The following is a 19786-nucleotide window of genomic DNA, read 5'->3' on the forward strand; positions in this document are numbered from 1 at the left end:
GACCCGCTTGACGTATGTAAGTTGCTCGTAAATTTATGCTTTTGCGCCAGAAGTGCGCGTCATCTGCATAACATTCTGTGGGACATCCACCATACCAAATTCCTTCAGAGGAATTCCTTCACCGAGTTGTAAGCCCTCACTCGCCACCCATGTGCCTACATGCAGGTCTAACGCAATGGACGTAAGTAGAACGTAAGTAGCACAGGTCCAGCAGGTAAGACACACGTATGCGAAATTCGCCCAAATCCTTGTCCACCTGCAAAAATTATCCTGCGAGCTGGAAAATCCCAACAAGCATCAAGGGCCAAAACTTGGCTGCGGGTAAAGAGGACTTGCGTGCGCAACTCTGGGTAACTACGGGTGAGATACATGCTACGTGTAGGTACATTGTACTGTCATGTGCGGGTCATCTGCGGGGAACTCCTAGGTAGCAAAAATTGTTCTTCGCAAGTTGCATGCAAGGCTTGCCCGGTAAGGTGTGAAAGGGCCTTTACATTTAGTCTGATTCCTGAATAACCAACTACCGGTACTTTACAAGTGCAAACCTTCTGAGCATTCTGTAAATCAACAGATGAATGTCAATCCAAACATGCACAATCTCATATTTCCATTAAAGCATGCAAGCTTCAATTACTTACTCTTCAATCATTTTACTTTTCGGCCCACTGAGCCGCAATCCTTCACAATACCTACAGCGTATGAGCTACGTGTAATCATTTTCTATGCATAAGCGCTGTATTGAACCATAATCTTAACCTACAATTCTGAACTCAATTGCAAAACTAACTTCACATAAATTTCCCTAAATACAGTGCACTCCCAATGAACATGGTTATAACAAAATTCCAGGTACAACAAAGTAAAAATTCAGGCTGCAACATTGTCTGATCTTTGTTTTTAATTGTTTTTTGTTCGGTTATAGTGAAATTTTGATACAACGAAAGAAAATTAAACTGCCAATCCTGAGGACGTTGTTACAACAGGAGTCCATTGTACCTGATTAGACAAGGCTACAATAACTAAATATTCATCTGTTTTCATTCTAATTTAAATTACCAAACTGTTTGGGCTCCTAAAGCAAAATCATTCGCACAGATCCAAATCCATTTGGGGTCATCCCACAAGACCAACGCCCATGAGTAATACACCCCACGAGTCATACAGCCCATGAGTGTGACACTCAGGCAAATATAGCCCATGAGTTCGACACTACGTAAAAACAGCCCACAAGTTCGACAGAAACAACACAGGGTTTAATGTGTCGGTCTCGTGGGCTTTGTTTGTTTAGTGTCAACTCATGGGCTGTATGACTCCTGGGCTGTATAACTTGTGAGCTGTATGAATCGCGGGTGTTGGTCTCGTGACGTGCACCCATCCATTCCTTCTTAAGTCTTACATCTTGGCCCATGTCTTTATACGTGGCCTTTGCGGGTTATCAGTATGCAGTTAATTAATCTATAATATAGTGTGTAGCAGAAAACATTTGTCTATACTTATGATTAATGCATTAAGAGATATGCAGTGCATTATTTTTGTAACTCTTAACAGCATGAAATGCAGTGTGCTTATACACTGCTGTAGGTTTCACATACAATTGTAGCTTTTCAACATCTACTGCAGATGACTGCGTATTTGCATCACCTGCAACATGTCTACAGGCAGTCCTCGGCCCTTCGTGCCTAAAGGACAAAGGCCAGCAATGTTTATTGCTATCCACGGGCTTTCCCGTCCAGGGAATAGGGCGACTCAGAAGGCGATCTCTTCACGCTTTGTGTGGCCTGGAATGCGGAAAGATACCCACACTTGGGCACAGACATGTCTACATTGTCTGAAGTCAAAGGTGCACAAACACATATCTAAAGCTCCAATCTGAGTTTTTAGCACTCCTGACAGTTGATTCTCCCATGTACACTTGGATATTGTTGGACTGTTACCAGTTTCACATGGTTTTTCCTACCTGTTGACTTGCATCGACAGATTCACACGCTGGCCTGACGCTATTCCTCTTCAGGATATCAAGGCTGAGACTGTCGCCAAGGCATTCGTCGAGAGATGGATTTCAGTGTATAGCACTCCTGCTACCACAACAACAGACCGTGGACGTCAGTTTGAGTCCTATCTCTTTGTGCAGCTGACCAGATTACTCGGTACAAACAGACTTCACTCGACAGCATACCATCCAGTTTCAAATGGATTGGTTGAGCAATTTCATCACACCTCGAAAGCTGCACTGAACGCACATGACGACCCCGACCACTGGTTCGAGTATCTCTCTTTGACTCTTCTCGGGATCCACACTACAGCAAAAGCTGATTTGAACTGTTCACCAGCGGAACTGGTGTATGGTACGACGCTACGACGAACCGGTCCGTTGGATCGTTGCACCAGAACGACCTACCCCTCCATTAGATTCTGGTAGTTACGTCGAGCGTTTATGCGAACACATGCATCATCTTGCTCCAACTCGCACACGAGATCAACAGGTGAAGAGTTATGTACCCACAAATTTAGCGAACGCTCCATTTGGATTTGTGCATATGGACATGGTTAAGAAACCATTACAGCAGCCTTCCATTGGCCCCTTTTGTATCTTGAAGAAGAGAGAGAAATTCTACCTTTTTGACATGAATGGGAGGAAGGAAAACATCACCATTGATCGCCTGAAAGTAGCCCCAGGGATGCCAAGTTCAAAAAATTTTTATGAGTGAGATTTGCATGACTCGGCATCTCGGCGAGCGAAAGGCGCACGCAAGCGAGGGTGTGGGAGGGGTCCCCCCAGTGGCCTCCCACGGTAGGGAGCTTTTTCAATTTTTAGCTCTTAATGGTGCGATCAGGTGCATACTGAAAGGTGCATGGTCCCAGTGTTTTAGTCAAATGCGTACGCGGGCGCAAGGTGCAAGTTTCCTATACAGACCTACGCTATCGACTCCTCTTTAGCGCTTACGCTTTGGCCCACTTCCCCCGAGTCCGAAGAAGTCCGATTCACTGTAGTCAGTGGTCCGATCACAGTTTGGCTCATGATTCGGCTGAGGGGGATGACAGCTTTAGCAAACTTCTTTTGTGATGTCATAATAAGAAGCACATATGCACGCACCCTGGCATTACTACAGACTGCGCGTTGCGCAGAGAAGACAACGAAGGCAAAGTTACTTAGCAACACCTACGCACTTTACTCTTGATGACAGTTCAACTTCGTTAATCTTCGTATCAATGCTAACGGTGATCGGCAGTATCATCAACAGCGCCCTCTACACTACCGGGACTATGCCCCTTTAAGTGATTATTTTTTACTTATTTTGAAAGGCAAAAGGAAAATATACCTTCAATTGTAACTACCACTTTAATCCTCTGAGCTATGCTCCTTATTATGGCCCCAAATCGCCGACTTTGCCCGACGCGTGAGAAAAATGGGTGCCATGCGTGAGATGGTGAGACGACCCCTAAATGCTTGAGTCTCACTCAGAATGCGTGAGACTTGGTAGCTCTGTAGCCCATCTGGAACAGCCTTCATCATCTGACTCTGAGAACCAGCCTGTTTCTTCACGAGATGCTGTGGTCATATCTAGTCAAGGGTCAACTTCCCTCCTTTCCCCTCCCAAACCTCCCAAAATGTCTTTGCCTACACGTGCCACTGCCTCTTCACCTCCAACCCGAATGACATGTTCAGGAAGGCATGTTCATTTCCCCAAGAGTTTCGTACAAATTGCTTATGTGTAATGTGTTTAATACATGAATATGCATTGATTTTTTTCTCTTTTTCTTAAGAGATAAACTTTCCCTGTTTAAAGGGGATGGCTAGTAACTGATCAGTGGGAATCAGTGGGAATCAGTGGGAATGCTGGCAGATGACTGTTCCAATCCTTGTGGGATTCATTTATTAAAGAATACTTTATATATCTATTGTTGTGTGAAAATTATTTGATTCAGAATGGTCCCATATTCAAGTAATGTGCAGTTTAATGTTTCCAGGTTAGCATGCCTGTACCAGTACAGTGACGGGGCATTAAACTGCACATTACTTGAATATGACACCATTCTGAAGCAAATAATATTCACACAGCAATAGATATATAATGTACTCTTAAATGAATCCCACAAGAATTGGAACAATCATCCCCCAGCATTCCCACTGATTCCCACTGATCAGTTACTAGCCATTCCCTTAAAGGTTGTGGTTTAGTGCTCATGCAGTTTCATAACCACAATTGATTCAATTCTCATGTATAAATATGTCCTTATATTCTCTTTTATACATTGTGTGCATGGGGTATTGTATGTTTGACGCTACACATACAAATATGTACATTGTTTGTTGTTTTTTTCAATTGTTGACTATGCAGTTTTGATTTTTGTCGCCACTCAGAGGTTTTTCACCACTTTGTATCTAGCCTAGCGAGGGACTGATGTAGCAGATCAACATTTGTCTATAATTATGATAATGCATTAAGAGATATGCAGTGCTTTTTTTTTTTGTAACTCTTAAGAGCATGAAATGCAGTGTGCTTATACACTGCTGTAGGTTTCACATATACAATTGTACATAGCTTTTCAACACCTACCGGTACCGGTACTGCAGATGGCTGCTTATGTGTGTTAATTACCACCACAATCTATTTGCAAGCTAGACATACCCTGGATGCTCAGGTCAGTTCCTGTCTGAAAAGTTAGTGTCAACTGATTTGTATGCTAATGAAGCAATTATGAATAATTATACAACACATATTTAGAATGTAGCTATCCGATTGGTCGATTGCCCATCACGTGACATTTAGTGAAAAGTTCCATTGCATGCTCTGGCTGTCAGCAGCGCAATTTTGTTTGACCAAAATGTTCCATTGCATGCGCTCTGATGTCACAATAAACAAATATGTGCCGCACGCACTCAACAATTACAAGCGCGCTAACAAGCACGTATTTTTGTCACTCATTTTTGTAAACAACTAACTTCGTTTTGCATACGTACATGTACATACACGGTGACTGCGACTGTGAGGCTACTCATTCGTCTTTCACGGAAAATGGTTGCCATTTCTGTGCTAAATTCAAGAATCTGTGAGTACCGAATCTGTTGACGTTCGAGGTGTTGTATAAAACAAATAGTGTATTGTCTTTACACGTGCAATGGAACCAGATATCGCACTCGGTGAAAGATGAGGCGCACTATTCAACTCGGCTTCGCCTCGTTGAATAGAGCGCCTCTATCTTTCACCTCGTGCGAAATCTTGTACCATAGACCTCGTGACCATTCACTATTTGTATATTACTGTACGTATACCAGCCAATTATTTTGCAGTTACATAATGTATGCAGTATTTTATAACCAATCAAAATAGTTTTGCCTTCGTCGCCATTGGGAGCTTGCCAGATTAGTTTCAGACCCCCAAATTTAGGCAGTCCTGCTGCAACTTTCATGGAGTGAACACCTTGTTATACATTTCAATTTTGCTCAGACCTGTCATGTGCTCCCATTATGTAAGGCACACTTGTCTTGGGTTGTCAGTTGAGTTGACTTTTGAGATTCTCTAGCCTATACTAGTCTACTACTCAGTCTATGTAGTACATGTATAGACAAGTTTTGTTTAGCTCTGCTTGTGGAGGTCTTTTGTTCTGCAGTTATCCAGTATCTTAATGGTGGATTTATATTGAACTGTGCTTAATACGTTGGACATTCCCAACCTCGGATAGTACGAGTCACTCCTATGACACACCACTACCAGGGACTTCCATGTAATGTCATTGACCTAGCATACATCGTGCTCCTGACTGAACATTACCAGCATACCACATAAGGCTTGGCTATTGAATGTATCGTGTTTGTGGCTACACTGACGTATTGAACCTGCCATCAGGGCTCATGCATGGAGTTCCTGTTTGTTCGACCATGGACCTATTAAATACACACGGACATTCATCGTATCGTTAATTAATTCATGCACCCGTTCATCTCAAAAGCGCCACAAAGACATTTTTAGCATGCTTCACTGCTTTGATCCCATGACCATCACTGCCAGCAAGCTGGGAGAAGAACAAGACGGAGATTCGAGAAATTTAAAACTATATGCGCAGAAGAAAATAACTCACAAAGATCAAGTACAGTGAATGTGCAGTTGTGGTGCATGTTACGAAATCATGCCTCAAACAATTTTGCTCGGGAGAAGCAGGTACCCGGTAGTTTTTAAAAGAAAGCTAACATTTTGGCAGAATGACTGTCATCTGTGATCTCAATATTTCACTTTTCCGCAGCTTATTCCAGAGCAAGAAGGGACAGTAATGGTAGAGAACAGATATATCCTGTTATTAGGCAAGGCCTTATGCGTGTGCGAAAATGTGCGAATCAGCAATTACCCATCTTTGACACAAAATTTGTAATGATCTCAGGTTTGCTGCTCCTCATCACCTGTATTTATTCAAAGATATTTCCATCTGACAAAGGCACATCAGCGAAACAAGACTGAAATGAGGGAAACGATCCTTTTGTGAGTGACAATACATGATCACACAATCATGATTGTCCAGACACCTGAATGTAGTCATTAAGATGCACATAATCAGGTGTCGGCGACGATTATTACATCAAAGAAAGACTGCAGTGAACAGTTCATGTATATTAGGCCCATGGTTCGACGGTGCCCAGCAGTGTACATCAGTGGCTACCACCCATCTATCGTCAGTGGCCATGGTATGATTCTACGATTGCCAGCGCCTAGACTACAGTAGATGGACTACTATACAAAATGTACCTACATACAGTGCTAGTGCTGAACAATCCTAGCATCTCTGTTGTTTAATGTAATATTTGCATGTGTGTGTGTGTGTGTGTGTTTATGCTGATATTAAATGAAATTCAAATAAAGAACAAAATCAAAAAGAAAGGAGGAAAGGATACATTGAAAGTAAAAGTAGAGATAGATTGAAAACTAAAGAAAAAGACGAATAGAGAAGGAAACAAATTTTATTGTACTAAAAAAAGGAAAGATAAACTTATTGATGAAGAACTTGGTGAAAAAAATATTGGTTTGTTGGAGAGGAAAAAAAAAAACTAAATGTAGAGGAAGGGAAAGGTGTAAGCAAGGAAACAGAACGGATAAGAGGAAAAAACATTGAAAAAAACAAAGTTGGAGGAATAAAAGAGTATAAATAGGAAGGAAGAGAAGATATGTATTTAATACAAGTACTTGAAAATGAAAGAATAAAGATACAAAAGTGCACAGCACTTCTTAATCATGTTCTTTATTTGAATTTCATTTAAATGCAACCAAAACCCAAAAAGAAATGTGGATTGAGCGAAAGTAACAACATTAGTAGAACCAAGGAGGTTTTATACATGGAGTTCCAACTGGCTGTAATTATTGAAGCAGTTGTCAGATTTCTATTGATGTACAAAAGAATTCCACAGGTGCACTTGTGCCTTTGATGATCGATGTTCCAAGCCACCGTCTTGCTGAGCAATCTGAAGATTAATTTTGAACGTTATCATAATGTTGGCCATATTTTGCTTATTTATTAAAAGAAATTGAATTTCACTTAATAATACAGCATGTAAAACAAAAGTCAATTCTATTCAGAAATTTGCGCAAAAGTGTAAATCAGAGCTGTATTATGTGAAAACGTTTAAAACTGTACCATCCCGGAAAGCTGGTTTTATCACTTTTTGACTTTATTTCCCCAAATGAAACTAGCATGTAATAATCTTCAAGTATAATTCTTTATTGATACCATCAGATTAGTGCCCGCGTATGCCCAGTCGAGTAATCTTCATCTTCATTTCAGCATTTTTTCCTCAATTTCTGTTCACGCATCCTTGTGTCTGTACCACCTAGCTTTTATAAGAAGGGATGGCAAAAAGTAATTACCATCACAAAGACATATCTTCCTTTGAAAGTGGCTGGTGATTATGCAATGAGACACGAGTCAATTGTCTTCGCATCGGCTCGGCAGATCCTGTTTGGCACATGCTTCAAATATTTTTGAGCGGCGGCTTCGAACATGGATAAAAGGGAATAACTCTGTTGTTACTCCATCTCTTCAACCTCCTTGGTAGAACACATCAGTGAAAGTTTGAGGAAAATTCGGACAATCGATGCAAAAGTTATGAATTTTTAAAGTTTTGGTGTTGGAAACGCTGGATGAGGAGACTACTAGAGGTTATGATATCATGTGTGGACAACAATAAAGAAAATGTAAAGGGAATTCCACACACATACACACACACACACACACACAAACAAAATCATTTCTGAGCGTAATGAAGCGAGCACTTGACTTACCCCTTTCAGAAAGCAGGAGGAAAACTTACTACCCTCAAAGACATTATTCACCATTTGCAGATTAAACAAAAACCCAGCTTTAGTGCTTCAAATAGTTCTAAAATGTGAGTTAGGGAAACAACCAACGTAAAAATATGAATCAGTGTAGACAATGTTAAGTATTGCTAAATATACAAAATATGAACAATAGTTATTACTAGAACTATCACTCAATGTGACTAATACCCCTACCTACATGTAACAGTGAGGGAGTTAGCTCAACTAGTTATTACTTTGTATGCTTTTTTATCGAAAAAAAACCAACTAGAAACCATGGCAATGTATTGTTCAACATTGAATGAATGTATATTTTGCTCACTGATAGTCACATGTACCATATCTCAAGTCAAGGGTTCGAAACCTGAGGGGAGTAAGATAAGCAAATCGGTAATTTCTATGATTTTAATTTAAAAATGTTTTTACTATAGCAACACAATATTTGACATTAACAAAAAATGAAGTTTGCATAACTATATCACAGCAGTCGCATGTGCCATATTTCAAGTCAAATGCTCAAAAGGTGAGAGTTAGCGGAATTCATATCAGAGCATAATTTCATTCAAAATGTTACCATGGCAACACATTTTTGTACAATGATGAAAGATATATATTTGCACATCTAGGTAATACAGTGGTTACATGTGCAAAATTTGAAGCCAAATGCTTAAAAACTGAAAGTTAGCTGAACCAACATTTTTGTTGTGATTTTCATTCAAGACATGCTATTTCCACGGCAACACATTGTTCAACAAAGACAAAAGGTGAAGTTTGCACATCTTTATACTATAATGGTCACATGTGCCAAATTTCAAGCCAAATGCTCAAAGACTGAAGGAGTAAACTGAATCCACACTATTTTTGAATGATTTTCATTCAAAATATGCTGTTACCATTGCAACGCATCATTCAACAATGACAAAAGATTAAGTTTGCACATCTATGTTCCATAGTGGTCACATGTGCCAAGACTGAGGGAGTAAGCTGAATCCAAAATATTTTTGTATGCTTTTTAGTGAAAAAAACCGCTAACCATGGCAATGCGTTGTTTAACAATGACGAAAGATAAAGTTTGCATATCTACCTACTATAGCGGTCACATGTACCAAATTTCAAGCCAAGTGCTCAAAGACTGAGTGAGATACCTGAATCCACAGTATTTTTGTACATTTTTCATTCTGGATACACTGTTACCATGGCAACACATTTTTCAACAATGACGAAAGATTAAGTTTGCACATCTATGCACCATTGCTGTCACGTGTGCCAAATTTTAAGCCATATGCTCAAAGACTGAGGGAGTAGCTAAATCCACAATATTTTTGCACAACTACCAATACATTGATCATATATCCAAAATTTCAACTGAATTGGGATAAAACTGAGAGTAGCTCAATCCACAACATTTTGTTAGATTTCTTTAAAATGTGCTGTTGCCATTGTAATGCATCATGCAATACTAACGAAAATGGTGTTGCGCACATCTTCCTTTGATAGTGGTCACGCATGCCAAATTTGGAGTTAATTGCTGAAAAAAGATGAGAGAGTAGTTCGATCCACAAGTTTTTGAGACGGTATGCAGTTGTCATGGCAATGCATTATGAGACACTAACAAAAAAGATGTCTTGCACATCTACCTTTGATAGAGGTTAAACATGCCAAATTTGGGGTTACTTGCTCAAAAAATGAGAGGAGTTCAATCCACACTTTGCATTTTTTTTAATTTGCCGTTGCCATGGCAATGCATTATGCAATACTAATGAATGTGTCTTGCACATCCACCTTTGATAGCAGGCATACATGCCAAATTTGGGGTCAATTGCTTGAAAATGACGAGAGCAGTTTGATCCACAACATTTTGCAACATTTTTTTTAAAAATTTGCCATTGCCATGGCAATGCATTAGGCAATAGTAACAAAAAAGGTGTCTTGCTCATCTTTCTGTGATAGCAGTCAAACATGTCAAATTTGGGGTTAATTGCTCAAAAAATGAGAGTAGTTAGATCCACAAGTTTTTATGAAAATATGCCATTACCAAGGCAACGCATTATGCGATACTAACAAGAAAGGGGTCTTGCACATCTTCTTTTGATAGTGGTCACACATGTCAAATTTGGGTTCGATTGCTCAAAAAATGAGAGAGTAGTTCGATCCACAAGAATTTGCAACAGGGACCGACCGACAGCCCGGCCACCCGACCTCAGAGTGATTCCTATGTACTCAGTACCCCCATTCACACTATGACCCCGTTTCAGTGCAGGGCTGGGCCGAGCCTGGGCCGAGTCGCGGCCGAGCCCGGCCTCAATTGAAAATACTTAGCCCAGCAATTTTGTGCGGACTTTGCCTGGGCTTTTAATTCAAACCTTCCAATATTTTGTCGTAGTGCCGCTCTGCTCGTAAACAAACGACTATTGTTGGGAGTGTGCCGGTTGCAATTTGGTACCGCATTTGGCCCAGTTTGCGTTTAAAGTGAGAAAAGGCCGGGATCGGCCGCAGACGAGACTACCTCCAGAGCTTGGCCAAATGCGCGGCCGATTTTGGTACTGCATATGGCCTTTTGCGGGTTTACAGTGAAATGAAGGCCGAGCCTGGCTCTTTCACTCACTGTAAACGGGGTCCAAGTGTGGGTGGGGGTATAATAAAAGTGTTTCTAGACCTAGCGGTCTACAGTTGCGGTTTAAAGAGAACTAGAAATATCGCTATGGCGACTGGTATGCCTCCGCCATAATGCATGATTCTCCTAATAGGTCTAAATAGTATATGTGGACAATGTGTGATTACATTTTCACAAAATTGGCAAAATACTTTTATTAGAATGACAAGTTTGTCACAAATGTGTTGAATATTCACCTTCCATGACCTAGGTTTAATTGGATGAATAGGAGAGCATGTATTTGGGATTTAAGGACTTGAACTTGACTTTGACCCATTCATACGTTTATGCATTGAGTAATTTTCAAGGTATGGAGAAAAAGTGCAATTTCTGTATTGAATAGTAAATTGTTACCATTTTCATCTGGACTTTGACCCCAAAATTCTCTAGATAATCACTGCCAGTCAGTACATGTATGTATACTATGTTCCATGAAGATACCTTGAACAATTTCCAAGGTTCAGAGAAAAAAGGTAGTTTTAATATTTTTACTTGACTTTTTGACCTTTGACCTTTGACCTCATGACCCCAAACTTTCACCAGAGAATCTTAATTGGGTAATACATGTTTACAATAAGTTTCAAGAAAATGTCTTCAGGCATTGCATAGATATGGTGGAAATAGTAAAATTTTATGTATTTGACCTCAACCTTTTGACCTTTGACCTTGAGCATGTGCACCCAATAGTTGATAGGCACAACTTCACCCCCTAATACACATACATGCCAAGTTTCATTAGGATGCCTCAAAAGGTTTTGATAGTTACCCTGTCCACAAAATTCATTACGGACGGACGGAAGGACGGACGGACGGACAACCCGAAAACATAATGCCTCCGGCACCACTTCGTGACGGCGGGCATAAAAATAGCGATATTTCCTTATGTCTTTGGTTTTACTGCAAAATTTGTATTTGTAGGATGTTTTGTGATACAACTGACCTACACATATGCATCAAATGTGATAACTCAAACATCACTGCTCCCAATGGTAAACTGTACCTTTAACAATATGTCAGTATCAAGTTGGTGGAGTGTGTAATTTTCATGAAAAATGAATTTCTGTGGAATTCCCTTTATATTTCCTTTATATTGTTGTCCACACATGACGTCATAACCTCTAGTAGTCTCCTCATCCAGCGGTTCCAACACCAAAACTTTAAAAATTCATAACCTTCGCATCGATTGTCCGATTTTCCTCAAACTTTCACTGATGTGTTCTACTAATGTTGTTGCTTTCACTCAATCCACATTTCTTTTGGGGTTTTGGTTGCATTTAAATGAAATTCAAATAAAGAACATGATTAAAAAACTGCTGTGCATTCTTGTATCTTTCTTCTTTCATTTTTTAAGTACTTGTCTATACCTTTCTCTTCCTCTACATTCATTTTTTTTTCTCTCCAACAAACCAATATTTTTTCACCAAGTTCTTCATCAATAAGTTTATCTTACCTTTGTTTTAGTACAATAAAATTTGTTTCCTTCTCTATTCATTTTTTTCTTTAGTTTTCAATCTTTCTCTCCTTTTACTTTCAATGCATCCTTTCCTCCTTTTTTTTTTTTTGGAACCCATCTGTCTCTTATTTCTTCCCTTCCTATTTTCTTTTCCTTTTCATTTTAAGGCTATTTCTATCCTATAAATGTATTTTTTCATAATTTTTATTCTGGCCTTTCAGTGCTGTATCGTTGTAGTTTCTATTCCTCCTTTTCCCGTCCTTTCTCTTTTTCCCTCCCCCCATATGCTCTGTTCTCTCTGTCTGTATCTCCTATCTCCTGTCTTTTTCTCTTAAATAAACCTAATCAACCAAATTCCATATTTTGCTATTTTCTGAGATCGACATAAAGTCAAATCTTTTATTCTTATATATCATTCAAACACACACCACACATGCAACACGAAACACTCAACACCTCAATTAAAGGTATAATTAACCATTTGCAGATGAAACAAAAACCAAGCATGAGTGCTTCAAAATAGTTCTATAATGTGAGTTAGGGATAGAAACAACCAATGTAAAAATTTGAACCAGTATAATGGATGTTAAGTATTGTTAAATATACAAAATGTGAACAATAGTTATGATAAAAATGTTTCCAGACTAAACCGTCTACAATTATGGTTTAATGAGAAAAACAGTGATATCTCCTAATATTTTAGGCTTTATTGCTAAAATTTTATATGGTAAAATGTTTTGTGATACAGCTGACCTACACACATGCTTCAAAAATGATATCTTAAACATTTTTAAAATCACTGCTGCCAAAGGTAAACAGGACTCTCTTTAACTGCTTTATAAACAACCAATACCACTACTTGCGCAAGACTTGGGACAAGCTAATTGAGGGACAGGGAAAAAAAGTATGTCTTTTTAAAGATACCATAGGAAAAACTACTGTAGCTGTGATCGCTATGGGATCGCTACATTCAGATCCAATGATTGCCTGTCCTGCTGCATGCGAGCTGCCGTGAGAACATGTTATGTTGATTTTGACGTGAAAATTCATCATTTTGAAGATTTTATTACAGAGACGACAAGCCGAGAGACAAAAAAAGATTTTCACATATATTAATCTGAGCTACAGGAATTCTGGCGCGTAAAGCGCCGATCCGGTGCACATCGGCTGACAACTATGAAGGTTCCACGTCAGACAAACTCATGGTACCGTATTCTGAAAATCTTACGAATTTTCTTCCTAAGTTTGAAAGTTAGGAAGTGCCTAGGAAAGACAGAATGGGTATTCTGAAATTTCTTCCAAGGAACTTAATGCAAATAAGGCCATCCTTATCCCCGCCCACATTCTTCATGCAAAAATCACTAAAATAGCGCCAATCATACGTGAGTCGTTACATCAGGGATTCATCAGTATTTCATAAATATTACATGCGCTTTCTATTCACGTGTTCTGTTAGAGATACATACGCCAATAATTGTTTTTTACCGATTTTCAGTGATACGTAGTATGTTACAAGCGCACATGCATATGTCTGCTAAACATCAGTGGAAAGTTGTCGGTGAATGCGATAGCGGCAACATTTTTGCGAACAATCACTGATATTCCACGCATATTTCATGCATTGTTCGCGTAAGAACTACACAAACTACGCAAAAATTACGTAAAACAGCGTAATAATGCGTAAACTTTTACGCGAAGCCGAGTTTTGAGCTGCTCAAAACCCGGAATCGCGTAAAACGCCGATCCGGCGCACATCGGCTGACAACTACGAAGGTTTCACGTCAGACAAACTCATGAAATGCGCAAATCGCGCATGTATAGCGTAAGGCTCGAATTTGTTACGTGATTCATGTGTTTACGCGATTTTGGGGCAGTGTGACCAGGCCTTGGCCAGGTTTTGAGCAGCTCAAAACTCGGCTTTGCATAAAAGTTTACGCAGTATTGCCCTGTTTTACTAATTTTTGCGTAGTTTGTATAGTTCTTACGCGAACAATGCGCAAAATATGCGTGTAATATCAGTGATCGTTCGTGAAAATGTTGCCGCTATCGCATTCATGTGCGAATCATGCGCGATTCATACGCAGTTCATTAGTGATAAAGCGCAGATTATGCGTGGTTTTCCGTGGACCTCAGTCGTCGCGCACACACACGAATTTGCCCTATTTGGGGCCTTTGTGTGCCTATGCACTGAAAGTGCGTAGTTTGGAAGTGATTTTTGCGTGATCTTTCCGTAGTTCTTGCGCAATTCATCAGTGATTTTCATCGCGTAAATCAGCAAATATTCTCGATGGACAAGCACACACAACCAAATTTCTTGCATGATTCATGCGTTTACGCGACTTTTGGGCAGTGTGGCCAGGCCCTAAAAGAAGAAAACAGTGAAAAAAATGTTTTCTCTCCTCTCACACGTCCCCTTCTTCCTTCTCTCTCTTCCCTCTCCCTCTCTTTCTCCTTTAAGACTTCCATACACTGTATGTACCCCCAGCTAAAATTGTGTGAAAACAGCTCTACGTCGACATTCTAAAAGAGGGCGAAAAGTTTGATGGGGGTTGAGTAAAAAATGGGGCGTGGTATCTTTTTTTTTGGGGGGGGGGGGGGGGGTTATTACTAAAAGAGAAAAAAAGGCAAAAAAATTTTTTTCTCTCCTCTCACACGTCCCCTTCTTCCTTCTCTCCCTCTCTTTCTCCTTCTTTCTGTCTCTCCTTTTCACGATCACCATCTCCAAGTGGAATTCTTGCAATGAATCTGAAATGACAAACATGACATAATAGACAGAGAACACATTTTGCCGAAACTACTGACGGGTCTGGGTCTCGAACTCACTATCATGAGTATCTGAGCCCAGTGCGCTTACGATCGTGCTGCACGATGAGTTGTGATACAGAGGTAATTCCTGAGAAATATACAATGCATCAACTGCTCTATGCTCGCCGTAGATGGCTCTATTTACATACTTTCTTCCAAGTTGTCTGCCTTGTATTGTTTTGCATAATAGGTGCAGTCTCGGCAAATGAAGTTTCACCCCATAACAGACCGATCTCAGACTTCTTCTAGTTTTGACTGTTTGAAAACCATAGAGGGTTTATAGGTGGATAAGAGTCTATGTCACAGGGAATCACATAACTCAGGGGTCCGCGTCACCCTAGGACACTGGGGTCCGCCTAACCCTAGGGACTACAGGATCAACATTACCCTAACACTAACCCTAACTCTAGGACACCGGGGTCCGTGTAACCCTTGGACACCGGGGTCCGCGTCTCCCTAGGATACCGGGGTCAGCGTCACCCTATAAGACTGCGGGATCAACGTTACCCTTACCCTGACCGTAAACCTGTACATGGTCACGGCCGAGTTGTCTAATAATTGTAGTGAGTTAAATTAAGGGCTACACATGTAGTTACCTTCAACCGAGTGACGTACATGCAAACGCATACACACAGCAAAGTACGGTGTCCATCCATCGCATCAGTCTTTGAACTGTAAGTTACATTTAATTCGCTAGCAATTAGAATCCGGTACCATACCATCAGAATTCATCTTTTTCAGGCATAATCGTGATATAGGGCCTATTACATTTTTATAGGTTTTTATTAATTTCTGCCACTATTTCTACCTTTATACAAAGATATAAATGTATTTTATGACTAAATATATATTTTCTTCTTACTTTTTTAAAATAATTTTAGCGGGGGGGGGGGGGGGGGGGCGGGGAGGGTACATATGGAAGTCTAGCCAATAGGCCCCTACATGTGTGCGCAGCATGTTCCTTTCTCATGCCCATTTCTTTTGCGCATAGATCTATAAAGTACATCAGTTCGGGAAACCCACTCACAAGGGGGGCCCCTCCTTATAAGTAACCTGTCCCCCTTATAAGTAACCCCGTCCCCCTTATAAGTAACCCCCGGGGCACCCCTTATAAGGAGTCTCCACGCTTTTTTGCAATGCAACGCGAAAATGAAAGGACTGTGGCAATTCGCTTGATTAATTATGTCCATAAAGCTTCACAAGTTTCCTAGTTACTCACAAAATTTGAGCAAAATCGGTTTAAGGCATCATATCTAAAATCATGGATTTAAATGCGATGTCAAACGACCCATGCGAATGCTGAAATGCGAGCGATTACTGGCGTGAGTGTCGCCAGGCGCGGCGGCGCGGCAATGCTTGAGTGCAGACGTGGCGACTGAGTAACGTACTCAGTCGCCACGTCTGCACTCAAGCATTGCCGCCCCGCCGCGACTGGCGACACTCACGCCAGTAATCGCTCGCATTTCAGCATTCGCATGGGTCGTTTGACATCGCATTTAAATCCATGATTTTAGATATGATGCCTCAAACCGATTTTGCTCAAATTTCGTGAGTAACTAGGAAACTTGTGAAGCTTTATGGACATAATCAAGCGAATTGCCGCAGTCCTTTCATTTTCGCGTTGCATTGCAAAAAAGCGTGGAGACTCCTTATAAGGGGTGCCCCCGGGGTTACTTATAAGGGGGACGGGGTTACTTATAAGGGGGACGGGTTACTTATAAGGAGGGGCCCCCCTTGTGAGTGGGTTTCCCGAACTGACATGTTGCGCGCAGTGAATGAGATGCGCCTATCATGTTTTGCAGCTTGCTAGAGCTAACGTTAGGCCTGTATCTTAACAACGTACTTCAGACAGGGGTGGGGGTTTCCTAAATATCTTCCTAAAATTCTTTCTTAAGTGCACAGACACTTCAACTCTCCTGCATTCGACGGGAGATCTCCAACCGAAAACCCATTTTCACAAAATCTCCCGTTCTCCCGCTTGAGATTAAATTTCTCCTGCCCTGGCTCTGTGTCTCCCGCTTGTATGGCTATGTAGATGCCAGTCAATTTCATAATGCACATGCATATGTCTAGCATCTGCACATGATATATGAAATGAAGTTTTATTACGCTAAAATATATGATTTGATTAATTGAATTATTACTTACTTTATAGTGCCATCGTATGTTGAAAATAAGCCTGAGATAGCGCGAGAGAGCATCTATAGAACCCTATAATGACCCAGGGGACTTCCCACTTCACATCAAGTTGGAGTCTCCTGTTTGCGAGGGGTTCAGGCGGGAGAATCTCCAGATCAGGATGCTTGGGGTTGGAGTCTCTGTGACAGTGCATTCTAACATCTGTTAGAATACCAACTTCTCCCTAAAGCCTAACGTTAGGGCCTTTAAGTTAGAATTTTGCATTTATATCTTAATATCCTCATTCATTGCATTTCTTCCTAAGTTTTTTCCTAAGTTTAGGAAAAAAGTTAGGAAACACTTAGGAAGAAACTTAGGAAGATTTTCAGAATACCGCTTTGGAAAAAATCTTGACTTAGGAAGAAATTTCAGAATACCACCCTTAACGTTAGAGTCTGACTTTCACTGTTTACGATCCCCCTAGCCTGACCAGACACTGTGAACAGGGTCTGACATGTGTTAGTGTTTCAACGTTGTAACCGACCGTCACTATTGACGGCAAAATCACATAAAATACCTTTTATTTTGTATGATTTTAAGAGTAATATAATTGCAACACTTACCTACAGCATATTTTCCTGATTGTTGAGTTGAATTCGGCGTTTTGTCGGTATCCAGACCTTATTGTTGAATTTTTCGGAGTATAGATCGTGCGGTAGCATCTTTTCCTTCGAGAGCTTCAAAAAATCAACAAACTACCACGCATGCGCATTCAGAAGTGGTTGCTTTTTACCTACGCCCGTGCGCCCGTGCGTTTCATGTGCTACGTAAAACTTGTAGTAGATCCGCGCGTGCTGCACCGGCAATGATTTGACCTTTTTGAGTCGGGGTCATCCGACTATCTCCGACTACCTACGTTGTAGTATACGAGAGTGAATGCTATTCATATAACACGCAGATGAGGAGTGAAGCAGTAAGGACGTTTACAGACCTGATTTCAGCCATAGATTTCGGTAAGTCTTAGACGTAATTAAACAAAAAATCGCATACCGGTTATTGAATGATGATCATAGATTACGATAGTTCCTTATATTTTAGTTTTCCACGATTAATAAAGATATTCATGAAGGAAACAGTGAACGATATAAGCGCGATAACAACGTCCGCGAAGGAAAAGGGGTGCAGCGCTGTCGCGATTCGCGACAGCGCTGCGTGTAGTTACGATCCCCCTAGCTCCGGCGCGGTGGCCACGGGATTCAGCGAGACGCCAAACGTAGTCTCCGCCGAACATATCCGCGATGATGCAGACTCTATCTTTCGGTCAAGAGTGGAGACTACACTCTATTCGTAAATTGGGTTTTGGGCACAGATGATATCAATAATAACAGACATTTAAGTCATTGATACTTACGAAAACTTCGATAAACTTCGATAAAAAGAAAGAACGACCGTTGCTACTCTCAGAATGCACAACACAAAAAAGCTTCTACTCCGCTCCGACTCTCGAGCTCTCGTACTCGGTCCTGGATTTGTTCCCGGTCCCCCCTGCCTGCTGAACGCAAATGGACGACGCGACGTACGTGCGTGTATGCAGGGTGGCGATTTTCGGGTGTAAACAAAAGAGTATGGTAGGTGTCCAACCTACCGACCGGGTCCATAACGACCGGCCGCGCATTATAATGGCATTGCGCGTACAGAAAGAAAATGTACGCATGGGACTACGCGCAACGGTGTTCGATTATTCACTTGGCTACGCTACCGAGTAAAATGTGGCGAAAACAACTAAGTATTCCCTCTAAATTACCGAAATTTAGCAAAATCGAATAAGGTTTATCGTGTAACTAACGTTACATATATTATAACTAGGCCTACCTTTGCTGACTCGTTGTTAGATGTAGAGTATCCTTCCGTAATAAATTTGACGATTTTGACCGCAAAATTGTCACCGCCGCTTGTACGATCGAGCACACACGTTACACATACACATGACATAAACATTTTGTCGCCCGCTACGACCGTACGAGTTGATGCAGAAACGAGAAATGAATGTGAAAAAACAAACCGACTCATCTAATTTATTTCAATTACGATGAAAAGTTTCCTTATGAAAATCAATTCAAATTCATCAAACGGTCCTTCAAAAGTAATATCGAAGGATTCAAAATATATTCAAATATTATTGGGAAAAAAAATGACGGCTAGAAAAAAACAGCGGCCTGTCGAAAAAACGCATTTAAGTGCCCTTTATACGTATTCTCAAGGTGGTCGGTGGAAATGAGCAGGGCAACTGAGTGCGGAAAAAATGACACCCCACGCGTTCGAAGCCGCCATCTATTAGAGCGCGTACCTCAGATCGCATTTTCAGTGCGCGCTTGTGAATGCGGAGTATTTTCTCCACACGTGAGTAAAATTTCAGGCCAATTGTGAGATTTTTCACGTTTCTATTGATAGAAA

General features: G+C 40.7%; 1 protein-coding gene across 1 annotated transcript in view; it reads right to left on the minus strand.

The window, feature by feature from the left end:
- The window catches only part of LOC139740102 (uridine phosphorylase 2-like), a 119451-nt gene extending 100573 nt beyond the window's left edge, over nucleotides 1-18878 (minus strand). Inside the window, exon 1 of the mRNA XM_071650688.1 lies at nucleotides 18744-18878. The gene's annotated coding sequence lies outside the window, so the exon portion shown is untranslated. The remainder of the gene's footprint in view (nucleotides 1-18743) is intronic.
- Nucleotides 18879-19786: the final 908 nt, after the last annotated feature.

Source organism: Diadema antillarum, unplaced genomic scaffold (assembly GCF_040938485.1).
Source record: "Diadema antillarum isolate AM-2024a unplaced genomic scaffold, OU_Dant_1.0 seq00000835_RagTag, whole genome shotgun sequence".
Taxonomy (NCBI): Eukaryota; Metazoa; Echinodermata; class Echinoidea; order Diadematoida; family Diadematidae; genus Diadema; species Diadema antillarum.